The sequence below is a fragment of the Anthonomus grandis genome, chromosome 4 (genome assembly GCF_022605725.1).
Source record: "Anthonomus grandis grandis chromosome 4, icAntGran1.3, whole genome shotgun sequence".
Taxonomy (NCBI): domain Eukaryota; kingdom Metazoa; phylum Arthropoda; class Insecta; order Coleoptera; family Curculionidae; genus Anthonomus; species Anthonomus grandis.
This window is the reverse complement of record NC_065549.1, coordinates 38,056,823-38,065,516: the sequence shown is the minus strand read 5'-3', so window position 1 is coordinate 38,065,516 and position 8,694 is coordinate 38,056,823. Positions and strand designations below refer to the sequence as shown.

The 8,694-nt window shown below is 34.5% G+C and overlaps 1 protein-coding gene across 1 annotated transcript in view; it reads right to left on the bottom strand.

Moving 5' to 3' along the window:
- Nucleotides 1–2,115: 2,115 nt before the first annotated feature.
- LOC126735682 (dynein regulatory complex subunit 2) overlaps nt 2,116–8,694 on the bottom strand; it is a 92,467-nt gene continuing 85,888 nt past the window's right edge. The window contains exon 7 of the mRNA XM_050439747.1: nt 2,116–2,442. The gene's annotated coding sequence lies outside the window, so the exon portion shown is untranslated. The remainder of the gene's footprint in view (nt 2,443–8,694) is intronic.

Genomic DNA, 8,694 nt, shown 5'->3' with positions numbered 1-8,694 from the left:
GTGAGGTGCAACGACTGCTCAACCAGCGCGTTCAGACTGGTCCCCCTATCAGTCGATGCACCCGTCGCATGCGATGCGCTGCGACCGACGCGCTAGTAGACCCAATGTCAAAATGCCCCCCACAGACTTCGTTCTTTTTCATCCGTTCACATCGCCGCGATTCGGAACGTCATGTTGAATCGCTGAATTTTTTTAGCCAATTAGGGGACAGCATTGCCTTCAAATTGCGGTGCTTGCTAAAAAAGTTAAAAAAAAATATTTTGAGATACAAAAAACACCATTTCTATCTTACCATACTATTTTCCGACAAAGAATCTTCTTCAGTTGTATCCAAACTCGATATGCTTTCTCGGGGAGTTTCTTGGTCGCTTAAAAATACCAAATTTTGGAAATACCATAAATGTGGCTTGTAAAAATCGTCCGTCCCAGCTCCAGACCTTTGCGAATCATTAATTTTTTTTAATTCTTTCCTGAATGCGCCGCATAATGAATCTATTTTATTTTTTATTGTTTGTATTGTTGCGTTTATACCAACTTCTTTATATTTTTCTAGAAGAATTTCGTACGCCTCATTTTTTTTGTTTCTGTCTCTGTACCACAGATTTACAGAATACCAGATGCGAAAGATCGCGGATATAAGCTCCCGATATTCGATGCCCTTGAAAAGGATGGTTTGGACTGGCCGCATCAATGCATTTTTAAGTTTTTTTTTGTAGGGATAGATGTTCTGCACTATAATTTCGGTGGGATATTATAATGCATTTATAATGTCAAAATAGAAATAGGCTTAAATAAAACAGAATGTAAGGGTTCTTGAGCTCATTTTTATTTCATTTAACAGATTTAAGGATCTTATTTAATAAAACATTCAAGATGAAACAAAATTTTTAATTTTCTTTTAGTTTTATCTGATTTTTTGGCAGATCATAAATCTCTGTTGGCGAATTTTAAAGTATAAAATATTTTAAGTCGTATAAATAATTTTATTAAATACTGGAAAGGAAAGTTATCACATGGGTGAGTAAAATTAATGCTTTTCATTATCTCGAAATATTAACTTATTAACTCATCTTTTGGAAATCTAAATAACGTCGTTCCTCCACCACTGTGGCTGGAACAATAAAGATATATACACTTATACCCCCCCATTTCAACAAAAATAATACTAAAAAAATATTTAAAAAAAATACAAATATATTATTTCAAATTAATTATTAATCATAAACACGCGTACTACGCAAAGAAAATTAGAAGCACGCGGCGCGGAGGCTTGCAGTAAATTAAATGCCCCTTGCCACCGTACTAGGCGGGTGATGGAAATCCATCACCCAGGAGGCGTGTCTGAAGTCTGGCGCTCGCACGCGTATTTTCGATCAGTTTCGCATCTGTATTCTGTAAATCTGTGTCTGTACTCTAAAGATTTAATGCGCCATAAACAAGGAAACTGTCTATACATATCGATAAACTCGATTATGAATTTTCTATTAAGAGTTTTTTGGTCTATTTTTAATTACGACTTTCAAAATTTAATAAATAAACCACAATAACGCACAACACGCTTGAACCTGTTTATTCTCCGATTTCCCGCCAGCGTAAAAAGACCGACGATTGTGACCGAAATCTTCACACACTATCAGTTTAGAACGTCAAGTGATGAACCGTCGTTCCAAAATGAAGCTTCGACAGATATTAAAACCGACGTTGCAACACGGCGGTTTTCCACCACACTCTTCGGTTTTTGTTAGTTTTAGAACGACGGTACTAATCGCGGCGATGTGAACGGATGAAAAGGAACGAAGTCTGTGGGGAGCTTAAGGATGCACGGATATCAGCTGCAGCAGCGTCTGCAAGCAGTGGCTGCATGCGTCCGCTGTACAAGCGGAACCATACCTTTAAGGCAAAAAAGGCCTTAACAGTATCTGAATATATGTTTTACAGCAAGCTGCTTTTTTATTTTATGAGTAAGTCATTTTATTATTTAGTTTCTTAGAATCAGTATATTTTTTGTCTCTTTCTTTATTGGCTTTTACATTTTTTAAATAATAATAATAATAATATCTTTGCTATTTTCTTGTAATTTATTTATTTCATATCTTTGTTGATAAAAGGGTGTACTGCAAATTTTATGATCCACATCTCTTAATACAAGTTTATATTTTAAGCGTTCAATTAATAACGCAAAACATAATCTTTAATAAATAATATTGACAATAGCTGCAAGATAATTTAATAAAGATGCCAACATATCATGAGGCTTAATATTTTACGAATGCCTCATTTTTTACTACTTTATTGGTATAACGTCTTAACCCATGCCCTCCTATACATATTCCCTTTAAACTCGTCATTTCTGTGAAATCTTCCATTAGACTTCATTCCTTAGGTAGTTTTCCTATGATTTCCCTTTACCTACCTCAAGCACACCAGTGGTATATATAGTATCTATAATAAAATAAATGTAACAATATATAACGATATATTTAATAAGTGTCCAATGGCTATTTATAAAACCATGTTATTAATATTGTCGTAAAAGTAACAACCATAGATATTACCTATTGTTTCTGATGTTTCTATTATTTATTTTATTATTAGCTATTTTATTATTATTTGGCTTTATATTTTGCTTTCCATTGCAGAAGTACCTAATATTTTGTGAATTTGTGTGATATCTATAATATGCGTATGGTAAATAAAAAACAGACTTATTATGTTAGGGTTATATTCTTAGATATTTACAAAGTATATTTTGTCTATGGTCATCTAGTAAGAAGAGTCACTCAACAATGATGTTTTCTGTTAAAGGGTATATAAATGATATTATTATTCTAAGCTCATTCTTTGTACTAAAAACTGACTCTTTTGCTTACTTGTATTCTGCAACTTATGTGGGATAAGATGTTATAGAAAATATATCTATTTATGTAAAATATGTTGCTTTTTAATTATGGACCTTTAGGCATTTTTTATACTTTCATATATTAAGTACTGGTATATTTTACTTTCGTACTGGTCATTCTTGTATATACAATATGTTGTCTAAAATAGACAATAGAAAAGTGTTTGGAGTTTTGAAGGGTCTGCTGGACAAGTGGACCCACCGAAGATGGACTGAGTCCCCTGGTATGAGACAGGCCAAAGCGCACATAGGTGGGCCCTCTGCCTGTCTCACTAAAAATCTACTAGGTCTAAAAAGACGCGAAATTTGGTGACAAGTCTTTTAACCGGTCACTGGCACTTAAGAAGCCATCCCCATAGTATCGGTATTGCGGACAACCCGGAACGCCGATGGTGCTGTGAGGAGGATGAAACCGTTGACCATGTAGTCGAGGAGTGCCCAGCATTTACGCGCGCCAGGTTCAAATACTTGGGTAACACTTTCAGTGTACTGAGCGATTTTAAGTCCTTCAGACCAGAGAGCCTTATCGGTTTCTCTAAGGCCGTCGGGCTCTAGTAACCCCCGGTGGGGCATGACGGGTCCATCAGAAGACCTATATGCACAACTGCCCTGGCAGCCCACTGTTTCGTCAATTCCAATTCCAAAGTGTTTGGAACATATTATGGACAAATTTGGTAATTTTCGACCTTCAAAAAGCTCAAAAACGATTCACAGGGTGTCCCATTAAGAATGTTCCTCGGCTGTATCTCAGGCCCCAATAATCGTAAAGCGTTGAAAAAAAAATTTGTATAAAAGTGACCCAAAAAAAATAGCTGGAAAATATTTTGAAGTTCATTGGTCAACCGCTAGAGGGCGTTCTAGCTACTTAAAAACTTTAAAGTCTATTTTTTCCAAAAAACCTTTTATAACTTGCATCCCAAAATATTATCGAAATAATCTACAAAGTATTCCTGACAAAAATGTTTTGACAACCATTTCTGTCAAATGTCAAATAAAGTGGTGGGGAGAGTTTCTATCTTAAATAAGGAAAATGGTAAGAAGTAGGCTTTGGCTGCACCGATTTTTTTAAAACAACTTTTATTTAAAAGCTCTTTTAATGCTTTATTTTTCTACCAAAAAGATATTATTGGAAAATTTTCCTAAAACCCGCTAGGGGGCGTCTGCTTCTAACTTACGCTATTCGACTGATTATTTTAAGAAACTCAAATGCAACTATGTGTGTTTTTTTACGGTATTAAGAGCGGAGAACAAAGCTTAATAATTTAGTAAAAACCGCATTTTGATATCACGTCTCTAACTAAAGTTACAAAAAAAAATGTGTTCATTAGAAAGTGAAAACATCAAATATGGTCGTTAAGTTCTATTTACCAGCCGGGTTAAAAAAACTGGTGTCTAAATGAATCTTTGTGTAAAGAAACGAGTGGCGTTTATTTATACACTTCTTTATAAAGGAGTTTCAGTGGGAATAAATCTATTCAGTATGGGAAAACTATGCATAGGAACGTTTTAAATTTTTGGACAACGTAGCAACAAATAATACCACATGATATGCTAAAATAAGTTAAAAGAATAATATTGAAAAAATACAGCAACATATAAGCTGTGTTCATAAAGGAACTAAAAATTAAAGTTTATATAAGACTATCGGTTAGCAGTTTATTCGAGTATAAAAAAATAGGTAATTAAATTATGCTAATTTTGCATTTGTTTAAAAAACAAAAAGGCCGGTGACAACTCTGTGACAGCTGCTTAAAAGTTTTCGGTGGTCCTATAAATTTATCTCGATCAAAGTTTATTCTTTGACTCTAATTTAAAATGCGTCTGTCTTTGAAAGAGTCGGTAAATGTTATTAAATTTTTTTATGAATGTTTTGAAAATGCTACTATAGCTGCAAGGCTGTATGCTTAACGTTTTCCTCAAAACCGGCGTCTGAATAGGGGCATATTTCTTCGTTTGCCCCGTCGTTTTCGGACAATAGGTAGTGTAGTCCATCCAACCTACCGTAGACAAGGTCGCAGGAGAACGAAGGAAAACATAATAAATTGTTTGGCCTATATAGAATTTGATCCGCACTTAAGCATCAGAACTTTTTCAGGCGATTTAGGCATACCTCGTTCTGTAGTTCACAGAATTTTGCAGGAACACAGGTATAACACAATTTTCCAAAAATAAGTGCCTAGATACTTACTTAATTTAATTTTTTTGCATATAGATTTCATCCATTCCATATAGTACTCTACCAGGCATTAAATCTAGAAGACTATGACAGAAGACTAGATTATTGTCATTGGATGGAGAATATGTTGCTCGAAAATACAAATTTTCTCAACGAAATTTTATGGACAGATGAAGCAACTTTCAATAGTGACGGAGGAGTTAACAGACATAATATGCACTATTGGTCTGAAACTAACCCTCGTTGGATGCGCGAGATCCAGCATCAGGGAAGGTGGAGTGTTAGTGTCTGGTGCGGTGTAATAGGATCTCAGGTTATAGGTCCATTTTTATTTGATGAGAGCCTAACTGAAGAAAGATATGTTGGATTTTTAAGAAATGAGCTCCCAGCATTATTAGAAGAGGTGCCTCTGGTTATAAGAGCCAACATGTTTTTACAACATGACGGATGCCCGGCTCATTTCGCGGTACAAGTGCGAACGATCCTTAATCAGCGGTACCCTAATCGGTGGATTGGCAGAGGTAGCTTTTTCCCTTGGCTGGCAAGGTAATTTTATCGTTATAGAAACATTATTAGATTACATTGCATATACTTGCAGATCGCCAGATTTAAGCTGCCTTGACTTTTATTTATGGGGTAGAATAAAAGCCATTGTATTTTCTTCGATTCCTACCAATAGAGAAAATATGAAACAGCGAATAAGGGGCGCTATTCGGAGTTTACCAACCGCAAAAATAGAGGCAGCCGTGGAATCAACCCGACGAAGAGTTCAAAATTGTATAGAACAAGACGGACGACAATTCGAACACCTCGGCAGGCATTAGATTAGTGTAGGAATTAAAATAATATTATTTTTTATTCCATTTAAAATAAGCAAGATTTTTATCTTTTTTCAGTTTAATCGGTACTAAGTGCCAAAACTATCAAAATATTTTTGTCGTGTTACAATGACGCGTCGACGTTGATAAATATTTAAAATATTTTTATGCATAGTTTTCCTAGTTTTTCCATAAACATTGATTTATTACCTGATTTATTACTAATGAAACTTCCTGTATAAAGAAGTGTATAAATAAACGTCACCTTCCGGAATTTCTAAAAAGCTGGTATACCAAGATTGTTTCTCTATACAAAGATTCATTTAGACACCAGTTTTTTTAATTCGGCTGGTAAATAGAACGTCACGACGATATCTGATGTTTTCACATTCTAATGAACACATTTTTTTTTGTAACTTTAGTTAGAGACGTGATATCAAAATGCGGTTTTTACTAAATTATTAAGCTTTGTTCTCCGCTCTTAATACTGTAAAAAAACACACATGGTTGCATTTGAGTTTCTTAAAATAATCAGTCGAATAGCGTAAGTTAGAAGTAGACGCCCCCTAGCGGGCTTTAGGAAAATTTTCCAATAATATCTTTTTGGTAGAAAAATAAAGCAATAAAAGAGCTTTTAAATAAAAGTTGTTTTAAAAAAATCGGTGCAGCCAAAGCCTACTTCTTACCATTTTTCTTATTTAAGATAGAAACTCTCCCCACCACTTTATTTGACATTTGACAGAAATGGTTGTCAAAACATTTTTGTCAGGAATACTTTGTAGATTATTTCGATAATATTTTGGGATGCAAGTTATTAAAGGTTTTTTGGAAAAAATAGACTTTAAAATTTTTAAGTAGCTAGAACGAGCGGTTGACCAATGAACTTCAAAATATTTTCCAGCTATTTTTTTTGGGCCACTTTTATACTAATTTTTTTTTTCAACGCTCTACTATTATTGGAGCATGAGATACAGCCGAGAAACATTCTTAATGGGACACCCTGTACATTGATGCAATGAGAGAGTTTTAGTTCATTAGGGATTGGACAAATAGTGACACAGGGAATAAAGGTGACTTAAACACTTCGCCAGGCTGCTGCATTGTACCTACACCCTTTGAAGGAGGTTTTAGAAATCTGGAAAAAAATTTGAAATTTTGGGTATTCAAATTAAAGATCTTAAAGCTGTACAGTGCTTGAATTTTGCGGAGGAAAAAATAATACTTGCAGAAGATCAGGATAATAAATATGTTACGGCAAATAGACGAAGAATCCATCAAGTTTTATTTATCCAATTATCTATCAAAAAAACAGAGCATGTAGTAGGAGGTGAAGAAAGGTATTTAAAACTAATATACACACAAATCAAAAATAATGACTACTATAAATATCTCGGTGTAAGAATTACAAATAATTGTCGGAACACAAAGGAAATAGCAATTAGAATTGGTCAAGGTAATTCAGCAATCCGTTAACTAAATAGTATATAATCTGAAATAACCACATCACTCGAAATACAAGAATTAGAATATACAAAAGTATTATGAAAAGTATTGCTACATATTATGGATCAGAGCTTTGGATAATATAAAAAAAGACGCCTCCAAAATAAAAGAAACGGAAATAAACTGCTGTCGTAGATATTGCAAATTAACCAGAATAGGCAGAATAAAGCATACTAAAAACAGAAAGCGTAATGGCATAGACATCGACATCTTGAACACTATAAAATGCAAAAGGCTACAATAGTATCGCCATGTGACAGCCGTAACAAACTCGTTGTTATACATTGTTGTTTACATTAGGAACAATCAACATCGATACTAAGGCCCAATACAGACGAAGCAACACGACATCAACACGATACCCGAGCAACATGTCGCTCGAATGTTGCCGACGTGTGTCAGTATCCAGACGAGGCGATACGATATGAGATATTATCGGAACTTAAAACCAAATTGCCAGTTTATCTAAAGATGTCCAGTAGCGAAGAAGACTCTAGCGACGAAGAAGACATTTATATATTTATATTTGCGAAATCGGAGAAGAAGAAGACGACGACGAAAATATTGGGTACATCCTTATATTAGAAATAACAAAAGGAGAAGATTGTTCATCGCAGCGAGAGAATTGAGGCAGACTGATAAAAAATTTCAGGCCTTTTATAGGATGTCCAAAGAAAGTTTTCGACAATTATTAAGAGTTGTGGCACCTTTTTTTCTCAAACAAAATACAGTGATGAGAGAATGTATCAGTGCAGAGGAGACGTTACTTAAAACACTTAGGTAAGTAAAAAAATATATTTCTTTAGATTATAAAGTTTAATTTTTTTGACATTTTAAATATTTATAGTAAATATTATAGTTATTGGGATTTTAAAGGTTTTCCCAAAAAGTTTGATTGGTATGAGATTGTTCTTCCCGTTCATATTCATTTGGTGGTGAAGTGATTCCTATCTGGGCCTCGGATATTTCATTTGTACCAAGCGAATGTCGTGATGATTGAGAAACACTTCTTAATGAAGAGTATGGGTAATTGTGGAAAGAATAAGGTGCCAGTGGAAGAAAGTGGGGTTGTTATTGTAGATGGTCCTGAGCTTTTCATTATTAAATAACACTTCTGATGGTGCAGGTGATTCTTCATCTTCATGGTTATTTGCGGCAGTCTCATCCACTTGCAAAGCGACTTTCTGAAGGATTTGGTGCGCCTTCAATATTTCCTGGTGATTCAGTTGTATTTATTGGTTTGACATAAGGCAGAATAAATAGCAAATAATCATGAAGGTAGTATGGTTTCTTTGACT